Raw genomic sequence first — 10253 nt, forward strand, 5'->3', positions numbered from 1 at the left:
AACAACTAGTTTGCTTATCCTAGTATAAGTAGAGTTTCTATAATATGTGTAGGGAGGAATGGTCAAATTGAAGAGTTATTGTCAAAGAAGTATTGACAAGATAAAGGATATTTCATCTGGTGGAGTGAAAAGAAGTGAAGAAAAAGGAGAAATCAGACAGCTTCAACTTCTAAAATATCAGGATAACAGATTCTCCTACAGACATGGAAAGTTTGTGAAGAAAGACTGCTTAAAAATATGTTACTTTGGGGTGCCTGGGTGGCTCAGTTGGTTAAGCATCTGACTTTGGCTCAGGTCATGATCTCACAGCTTATGAGCTCAAGCCCCACATTGGGCTCTGTACTGACAGCTCAGAGCCTGGAGCCTGCTTTGGATTCTGTGTCTCCCTCTCTCTCTGTCCCTCCCCTGCTCGCATGCTCTCTCTCTCTCTCTCTCAAAAATAAACATTAAAAAAATAATTTAAAAAAAGTATGTCACTTTTTGTCACCTGAAAGGGACTAAGTTCCAGAATCAGAAATTCCCGTCTCTGTGGTGACAAATGATCTATGTGACCTCGATAATTAGTGCAAAAAGACTTGATTAATTCTGGTGTATATAGCTTTAAAAAAAGGATATTCTATGTGTCTGGAGGGAGGGATCATTTCTATTTTCTACGTAACTAAAATATAGTAATACATGTAGAGAATATATAATTTCTATTTCTAAATCATAAACCACAAAACAGAACACACATTGAGAAGAAATTTGGTAATTTTTTGCTTTGCTAAAGAGACGATGTTCTCAGACTAAATAAATCTGAGTTCAGCTGACTCAGTACTCTAAGGGTGAAAATTTATGTCATCTATGAATTTACTTAACTATACTACGTTAAGCCAGCATTTATTTTCCATCTTGTGTGTCTTTGTTTCAAACGAAATCATCCACGGTGTGAAATTGGTAAATTTATTTGATTTCTCTGAGCTTCAGTGAACTCGTCTGTAACAAGGATAGTTCTCTGTTTTACAGGATGAGAACAGATATGAGAATTATCTACACTTAGGGGGCTGCCTAGGTGGCTCAATTAGTTAAGTATCTGCCTTCAGCTCCGGTCATTTCCCAGTTGTGAGTTTAAGCCCCAGTGGGACTCTGCTTTCTGTGCAGAGCTCACTTCAGATCTTCTGTACTCCGTTCTCTCTCCCCCTCCCCCACTTGTGGTTTCTCTCTCTCTCTCTCAAAAAAAGAATTATTTACACTTAGAAAAAGGGAGTCCGTGTTTTTGTATAATATTGATGCAAAATTCGAATATATTATGCATATTGTGTTACCTTGATCAATCAGTCTAATAACATGAATAAAAAAGAAAAAATTACTTTAGAATCACATGTTCTCGGAGTGTATACTCGTTCGTAATGCTCATGTCTTACTTTTCTAAGTGTTAATAAAATATTTTTATCATGTCAAGTTTATTATCAGTTATATGAATTTACTTTTTAAAAAATTGTGACATTTACTTGTTTTGCGCCATGTTTTCCAACATCTCACCAATATCACTTATTGCCAGAAGTTCACGAGAAGTTATACAGAGGAGTCTCTCCAGAAAATGCACGATGTTTATTATCGTGTCTTTGATTCTAAAACTCTATCAGTAAATCTTTGTTTCTTAACAATACCAAATATCTATTTCTGGCTCTGCTAATTGTTGTCTTCATTCTGGAACACAGGCGGATGGAGTAGTGTTTATCTGGGATATTGGTGGTATTATGGCAGATAGATAAAAAAAATACTTAGGAAGCCATGTGCTAGATGACAAAGTTCCTTCCCAGAAGTGACATACGAATTTCACTGGCCAAATTACATATACACTTCTGGGATGCAATTATGCACATAAAACTTCTATAAGAAGTATATCATACTAGGAGACTTGATGATTCAGGGCAAGGTAATATAATCCACCACAGAAACTCATGTATGTTAATGAAGAAATTTAATTTAGTTGTGGAACTAAATTTAATTTAGTAATAGAGACAAGGAAGGAGTAGTGAAGGAATATTAAATACTAATTATGTAATTCTGGCAATTTAACCTCACTGACCCTCAGTTTACTTACCTGTAAAATGGGAATTTTAGTCTCCAGCTCCTAGAATCATGTTAAAATAAAATGTGTTAATAAAACTAAAGTATACAGAAGTATACTTTAGCTAGTTACATAGTAACTAGAGCTTTGTTAAGACTCAAATGTTAGCTATTATTATCTTTACTTTTACTTCACTATTATTTACTTTTACTTCACTATTTACTATTTTAATGTAAGAGCATAATAACAAAATATACTTAAATTAGAATTATTAAAAATAAATATATACCTTTTTAGTAGTGTATATGTGTTGTGTTTGTTTCCTCCACACCTCTCATTTCATCTTCTTCTGGTAAGTGACCTCAATTTTCCCGGGGAAAGAATCCCTCCTTTACTCTCCGTTCATGCCTTTGGAAGGGCCATCTAATCATCCCCCATCCTCCAGGAGCTTGAGAAGAGAATGCATGGTTTGATGAATCCTGTCATTCCACTGTCCAAAATGATTAGCTTTCCAATGGGCATGTGTCTCAGGCCAGGATAATGAGCATAGCTTCCTGGGCTGCATTTGAAAATAAATATGAAAGGGAAGCTATCTTCTGTTGAAATTCAAGTCAGGAAGACAAAAATCTAGAACTGTGTCCCAGGTTTGGGTACCTGGGAAACAGATTTTGAGCGGGGATATGTTCAGGAAGTTTATTGTAAAATACTCTCAGGGTCAATAAAATAAAGGGAGTGTTTTAGTTTGTTCAGGCTAAGTATAACAATATAATCATAGTCAGGTAACTTATAAACAACGGAAATTAATATCTCATAGTTCTAAAGACTGGAAAGTCCATGATCAAAGTGCTTGCATATTTGGTATTGTGCTAGAGCTAGCTTCTAGCTCACAGATAGCATCGTTTTGCTGTACTTTCACATGGTGAAGGGGGGCAAGAGAGCTTTTTCTGGCCTCTTTCATTAGGGCACTAATCCCATTGATGAGGGCTCCATTTTCATCACCTAATTACTTCCAAAAGGCTTTACTTCCTAATACCATCACCTTGGCAGTTAGGATTTCGACATGTAAATGCATGGGGGACATAAACATTCAGACCATACCAGGGAGTGAGGGAAGTAGAATTGGGCAGAGGGAAGATTGGGTTGAGATGAGCCACAAATGCCTCAATTGACCCTCCAGAGCTCTAGAACTTTCTAAAAGGCCACTTCAGGCAAGAAGCTAGGGCCTTTATATTCCTTGTGGAGAAGTTATTGGATGCAGGTGGCCTCCAGGGAAAGGCAATGTGCTTGGGAAGGTAGATCTCCTCAGATGTGCTCAACTCCTGGAAAGGGACTCAGTTGCCATGATCAAAGGAGGAATAAATATATCAAACTTGAAAAGATAATCTAATGCAACAGGTTTTTCATGCTTTCTCTGTTTTCAACAGGGATCAAAGTTTCACAGAGAAACATAGCTGAGAGACTAAAAGTGAGCACTAGACACTGTATTTGTGCTCCTGGCTCTAGCCACTCCTGAATTACTTACCTTTAGACTTTTTCATATTATCAACTTGAAAATATCCTATCTATTTTTTTGTTTGCTCGTTTGTGTGGTTTTTTTCCAGTGATTTTTTTTTTTTTTGTCATCAATGGAGACATCATTCTTTCATATCATCTTCTCTTTCTCAAGGTTTTTTCTCTTTCATTTTATTATACTCATACTTTACATTATAGAATAGGAATATCCTGAATGAAACTAAGCTGAAGAGGAATATCAGAAAGCGTGTTCTTTGAAATCTTGTGAAAAAGAGTTACTCATAGATTATAATAGTTAATGGCCTGAGCAAGGTTGTAAAACTAAATTCTGTCTTTCATAGATGGGCATTGTTAAATATATTGCTCTTAATGAGAGGGAATAAAGATGGACAATAAACTTCCTGAAAACTGAGTGACTTTAGGACAAGGCAGTGATTTTTTTTGAGAATAATGACAATGTTTCCCCATTCATGTACTAAACAGTGCTGTGTCTTCAGGTCTCAATGAAAACTCAAATGCTTTGGGTGTCCAAGTATTACTTTAAAAAAGAAAAAGAAATTGCTCTAAATATAGTGCATCTCAGAAAGAAGAATGATGTGACTTGATATTTAGAACTGTGTCTCTACTGTGTGCCATGCTTTGTAAGTTAAATGAGTTTAGATCTCAATTAGTAAAATTGCTTATAAGTATACAGGGCAAGAAAACTACATGAGCAAATATAACACTTCCTCTACGATGGCTTTTAAAAGCCAGACTTAATTTCACATTGTCTGTGATCAGTTGATCACTGCTTCAGGGCAAAAGCTTGAGGTAAGGTAAATTGTAATGATAGACACTATACATTTAGTACTGTTTGACAAAAGCAGTATATTAAATCAAAGTCTGACTTTAGAAGAAATATTCCAGCTCCAGGTATTTTTGTTTTTCATGCACATGATATCACTTGTTTCAGGAAGCTACTAAAAGAAAACAGTGGATAAATTTGGGACCTGGATAAAAGAGTACATTTTTAACAGGGAATATCATTGTAATCATTAATTACATTTACTTTAGTGATCAGTAGTGAGTCTCAATGTTACAAATGTCAGTGGTTTTAAAGAGAAAAAGAAAACAAGTAAATGTTCTAAAGCATCTGGTTCAGGCCAGTCTACTTCAGTAGGCTCAGACCTATAAAGGCTGGGAAGGTTGCAAGTAGGTATTGTACTTAATTTTCTACTTTGGTTAAATGATTTAGATTATTGTTCTAGGCACATAGAAGGTATAGTTGGGAGCTACATATTATAAAAGTCAAGTTCAAATGTGCTTTCCTAGCCAGATATTTTATCTAGGTAAATATCTTATTTAAAAAGAAAGAAAGAAAAGAATAGGTTAAAAAAATAACAAATAGTTACATATCAGATACTATGTGCCAGAAACTTAGCAAAAGACTTTAGAAATATTAATTCATTGAATGTGCATTGTAATTTTAGTTAATGGGTGCTCATCTCATCCCTCCCCCAAATGAAAATGAGGCATCTGTGGCACAGTTTAAATAACCTGCTTATGCTCCCAAGTGCAGACCTGGACGAGCCAGTTTGGACCCAGGGAAGTCTGTATTTACTCCAATACGGAGTTCAGCTCTCTGACCACTATGCTTTGAAAGGCAAGTTTTGTTCTCTTGAACCAAAATGTGAATATTTTTTGCCCATTTCTACTCCAGCTCACAAACCCAAGTAGAAATTACTAAAAGAAGTAAGGAATTACTAAATTACTAGAAGGAATACAGTTATGTTCTTCTAGAAAAGATTCGTAGGAAATTACAGTGAGGACATCCTCTGTTGTGGGCTTTTCTCTATTTAAAGCAAGAAACTTAGAAAAGCTTTCTCATTGCTTAAAGTAGGATGGTGAACTGATTTCTATAAAATATGTTTAATCAAACATTAGAGAGTTCTTGATGCAGAGGGTAAACAGTTCATACATATTCAAATGAAAGGAAAGGAAGAATTCAGAAAAAAAACCCAACTCTCCTAGAAATATGAAAAAAAAACTCTCCATGATAACTATAATTGACTTTTAAAACATTCTTTCCTACCAAATATGTTTTGCTGTGGAACAATACAGTCTTCATCAAACAATATGTACATTGAGTTGAAGAGTATATGAGGCTCCTATTTCTTTCCCATAGCCATTTTACATATATATTTTTTTAGATTGCCCTAATTATTTGAGACACTATGATGTGTTATTTGATTGTTTAGTTCCTTTTCTCTCAAGTTTTTTGTTTGCTAACAGCCACTCTCCAACTACAGCTAACAGAGGGACATTGTGCAGAGCACATCTACTCGTCCGGTGCTCTGATGGGCCTGGGGGCTTACAAGACACCCCTTTGCTTATCTTGCCCTGCAGAGGCTTTTCCTTCTCCCAAGCCAATGCCTCCAATCACCTGCTAACAACAAGTAGGTACCTGTTTATCATGCAGTATATTTTTATATTTTAAAAATATTTTTCTCGATTAGCACTCAAATCCGAAACAGTCACCAATTCCAAGGCAAAGCAGAGTGTCTGCTTCACTAATTACATTTTCAACTCTTTTCTCTCATTGTGCTTCCTTATCTGTAACTTTTGCTGTTTGTGCTTTTGATTCGTAACTTTATGAGACTACATTTAGATAGCTGTATCAGTCTAAATTTGTACAATTTACATCATTTATGAAAGGATTATTTTGGATTTGTTGTCATCTCAGTCTCTCTTTTTTATGTATTCTTTTTTCAAGTTTATTTATTTTATTTTTGAGAGCGAGAGAAAGAGAGAGAGAGAGCACAAGCAAGGGAGGGGCAGAGTGAGAGAGAGAGAGACAGAGACAGAGACAGAGAGAGAAAATCCCAGGCCGGCCTTGTGCTGTCAGCACAGAGCCCAACACGGGGCTCCAACTCATGAACCCAGAGATCATGGCTTGAGCTGAAACCAAGAGTCAGACACTTAACTGACTGAGCCACCCAGATGCCCCTCTTTTATGTATTCTTGCTATAAACACCTTTCTTTCTATAATCTATCAACCAATTACTTTTCTCCTTTTCAATTAACTCTCCTGATAGAACCCAGTGATGATATACTATCTGGTCTCTGCTCTTCTTCTTCTTCTTTTTTAAATTTTTTTTAATGTTTATTTATTTTTGAGACAGAGACAGAGCGGGAGCAGGGGAGGGACAGAGAGAGAGGGGGAAACAGAATCCTAAACAGGCTCCAGGCTCTGAGCTGTCAGCACAGAGCCCGATGCAGGACTCGAACCCACGAACCATGCCCACAAACCGTGAGATCATGACCTGAGCTGAAGTTAGATGCCCAACCGACTGAGCCACCCAGGCGCCCCAGGCATCTGCTCTTAAACACATAAACCCACAGCACCAGAAAACATTATCCAAGTTAGTCAGAGATTTATTGAAAAACAGCAATAACCAATTCTTGGAACTTTTATTATTATTATTATTATTATTATGAATGTCCTTCCTCCCAACCTGAACAATCCAAAGCCCTCTGATGTACTGAAGTATGGGAGGCAGAGGCACCCCGCAGCAATGTCCAGACTACCTAGAAATAACCCTGTGATGCCTTTTTCTCTCTCTGTCTCTGTCTGTCTGTCTGTCTGTCTGTCTTCTCTCATCTGAATGCTCTCTCACCTATGCGCAGAGAAAATGGGAGCTTTACGAGTCTATCTCTGAACGAGTGTCTGAAGTCTTTGACAGTTTCCCCAGGGGAGAAGGATGTTCCCTGAAACTTGTATTAGAGACTGAAAATATAAATTCTGAAGTGTCTAACATACTTACTGTGTAATGTTCTGCAAAGACATGACTCGCGAAAGCATTCAGCGGGGACTAATTTTGCAAATCTCAAAGCTTCCCCTTGCATCTTGTGCTAACCTGTCAATATTCTGATATTCCTAACAGCTTGCCTGAAGCAACTAGCACACTCTGGACTTGAGCAGCGATTGCAAAGGACATTTAACTTTTAACTCAATTCTGGGATTCAACTGTCATTTATGTGATTAGTTAGACTGACATTCCTGAATGGTGAGCTCTTGGGATCATCAAAATTTAATTTTCTTTAGGGATAGAACACAGGAGATTATGTTCAGTTTATTAGCTCTGACCCTTTACACTTAGACAATTATCCAGTTTAATTTGGCTTATGGACTACATAATTCATGTGGCCTGGTTATTATGTACTTTTTTTTTTCTTACGGATGCTACTTGAAATGCCTGAATTAGAGGTTCTCACTTCCTTCACTACTGCAGAAAGTAGCATCCTGGACGGGAAGCAGAAGAGAAGAAAAAAGCAAGAGGCAAGAGATAGTTTTATTTTCAAACAAAGAAGAGTTCAGATGAAGAAAGAAAAAGAGATATGAATTATAAAAAAAAACAACCTTAAAATAATACTTATATTCTTATTGCTAGATCTTATATTGAATTTTGTCTTAATTCTTAGCTCTGGACCAGAACATAACATTTTAAATTACAAGTCTTTTAAAGTTTTAAAAAACAATATAGTTATTGTAAAACTATACAGTCTAGAATTGCAATGTTTAGTTCAGTTCAATATTAGCCACATAGAGCTCTCTGAATTTAAACATTAATAAATTATAAACTACAATCACATCTAGAATTTAGTTTTCAGTTGCACTAGCTACATTTCCAGTGTGTAATAAGTACGTTTATAGCCAAGGACTTAATAGCCAAAGCTATCATATTGAACAGCACAGAAAAAGAACATTTCCCTCAGTTATTGATTGTTCAGTGCTCACCTAAAATGCAGGCGTAATACTTCCAGTAAATCTGACTCTTTCTATCACATGTGTTAGTGTTTCCTCTTTAAGCTTAGCTTGTTGCTTATCACTGAGTCTACCGTTTATGGTCCTGAGAGTGACAATCTAGCCTTGTCCAGGGAAAATGTGCCATGGCTGATCTTAAGAGCAAGTACAATGTGCAAGCCTTCTGAAAATTCCCAATTCCAATCCAAGCAAAGGCCCGATAAGAAGGCAAAGCTGAGAAGCAAAGTTTCTTCCAGGTGGATTGAGAATTGGTTCTGAAGACTAGAGCGTGTGAAAAGAGAAGGGGGAGAAAGGCATATCGGGATTGGAAACCCCAAAACATATATACAAAAAAAAAAAAAAGAGACTAGGGCCTGGCAGTTTAAATTTGTGTAAACCAAAAGAACTGTGATCAGGGAAATACCTTCCAAATCTACACACATGAATTTTCCTAGAAGCAGAGTGACAGTTGCCTGATTTTGTGAATTACATTCTCTGAAGCAGGTGTCAGGATGAGCCATTTGCCTGTGTTGGGTCATCGCTCACGACCATTCCGCTAGCCAACCTATTATTATGCCTTTTTTGACAGGGAAGGAACATGAAAGTTTTTCAGATAAAGTAACTTTTTCAAAACCTCACTTTTAATAAAGACTAAAGTTAAGGATTGAAACTCGGGCCTCACTGGCTGTCAAAATCATGATGTTTGACATCACACATAAATACCGTTTTGAGGAATGAAAGAAATTCCTCCGTACCCTGAAATACTTGACACAAATCATTCATGTGACTTAAAATCCATAAGAAATCCATGTCTGGATCAGATCCTGCAGTGGGATCTGGCCCACGGTGCAAGTATCACCCATGCCCACAAGTACCACTTATGCTCATTATTTTTTTAGTACATATTTTTATCTGTTTATATATTTTTGAGAGAGAGAGAGAAAGAGTGAGTGGGGGAGGGCAGAAAGAGAGGGAGACAGAGTTACCAAAAATGGGCTCTACGCTGACAGCAGAGAGCCCTAGGCGGAGGCTCGAACTCACGAACCCACAAACCACGAAATCATGCCCCAAGCTGAAGTCCGCCGCTTAAGCGGCTGAGCCACCTCCGCAGTCCACCAGCTGTATTCATTCTTGACAAAAGTCCAGAGTCTTTTGGAAGTCTGTGCTGATTAGTAAGCATACATTAGAAATAGCACATCCCGGAGCCCATACTTCATTGGCATTTCCGATCTTTTGGGGGCTCGAATATTCAAAGTAGAGAGGCTTTTGCTAGCTAATGATTTTATGACGTGAAGGCTAACAAAGTTAGAATTTAATAGTGCAGGAAAAATTGATTTTGAGGCTTTCTTATTCATAGGAATATAAAAACTGGAGATAATGGGAATAATTACTAGACTATTTTATAGTTTCAAGGGAACTTCCAGTCTTTTGGGAGAGCTATATCCTTATAGAACGGAAACTTCCAGTAGGATATATATTTTATTACATATTTTGAACAGTTGTTTTCCTTGATTTTAAAATGAATTGAATTTTTGAAAAATGATTTTTTCTAAAAAAAAGAAAATTAAAAATGAACTTTTAAGACGAATTTAAATGTTTCTTTAAAAATTACAACATTGAATATTCATGCTTCCTGTTTTTCCTCTACTTTTCTTCTTTTGGGGTAGTCCTCTCAAATAAAAAAGATGAAAAATATAAAATGAAAAGAAATGTAAAAATATAAGCATTCAGGGTCTAAGTCACCTTCTGAGAAGTGATAAGCCTGGAGATGCCTGTATTAGGTATTTAGCATTCTTTAACGCTTAATCTTTTTAGCAGAAAGTTTCATGTATGGTCAAGGGATGATAAATAGGACAGGCCTCTACTTTTTGATGTGGGAATAGAAAAGGACTCCAAAAAGCCCCG

The sequence above is a fragment of the Panthera onca genome, chromosome C2 (assembly GCF_046562875.1).
Source record: "Panthera onca isolate mPanOnc1 chromosome C2, mPanOnc1 haplotype 2, whole genome shotgun sequence".
Classification (NCBI taxonomy): domain Eukaryota; kingdom Metazoa; phylum Chordata; class Mammalia; order Carnivora; family Felidae; genus Panthera; species Panthera onca.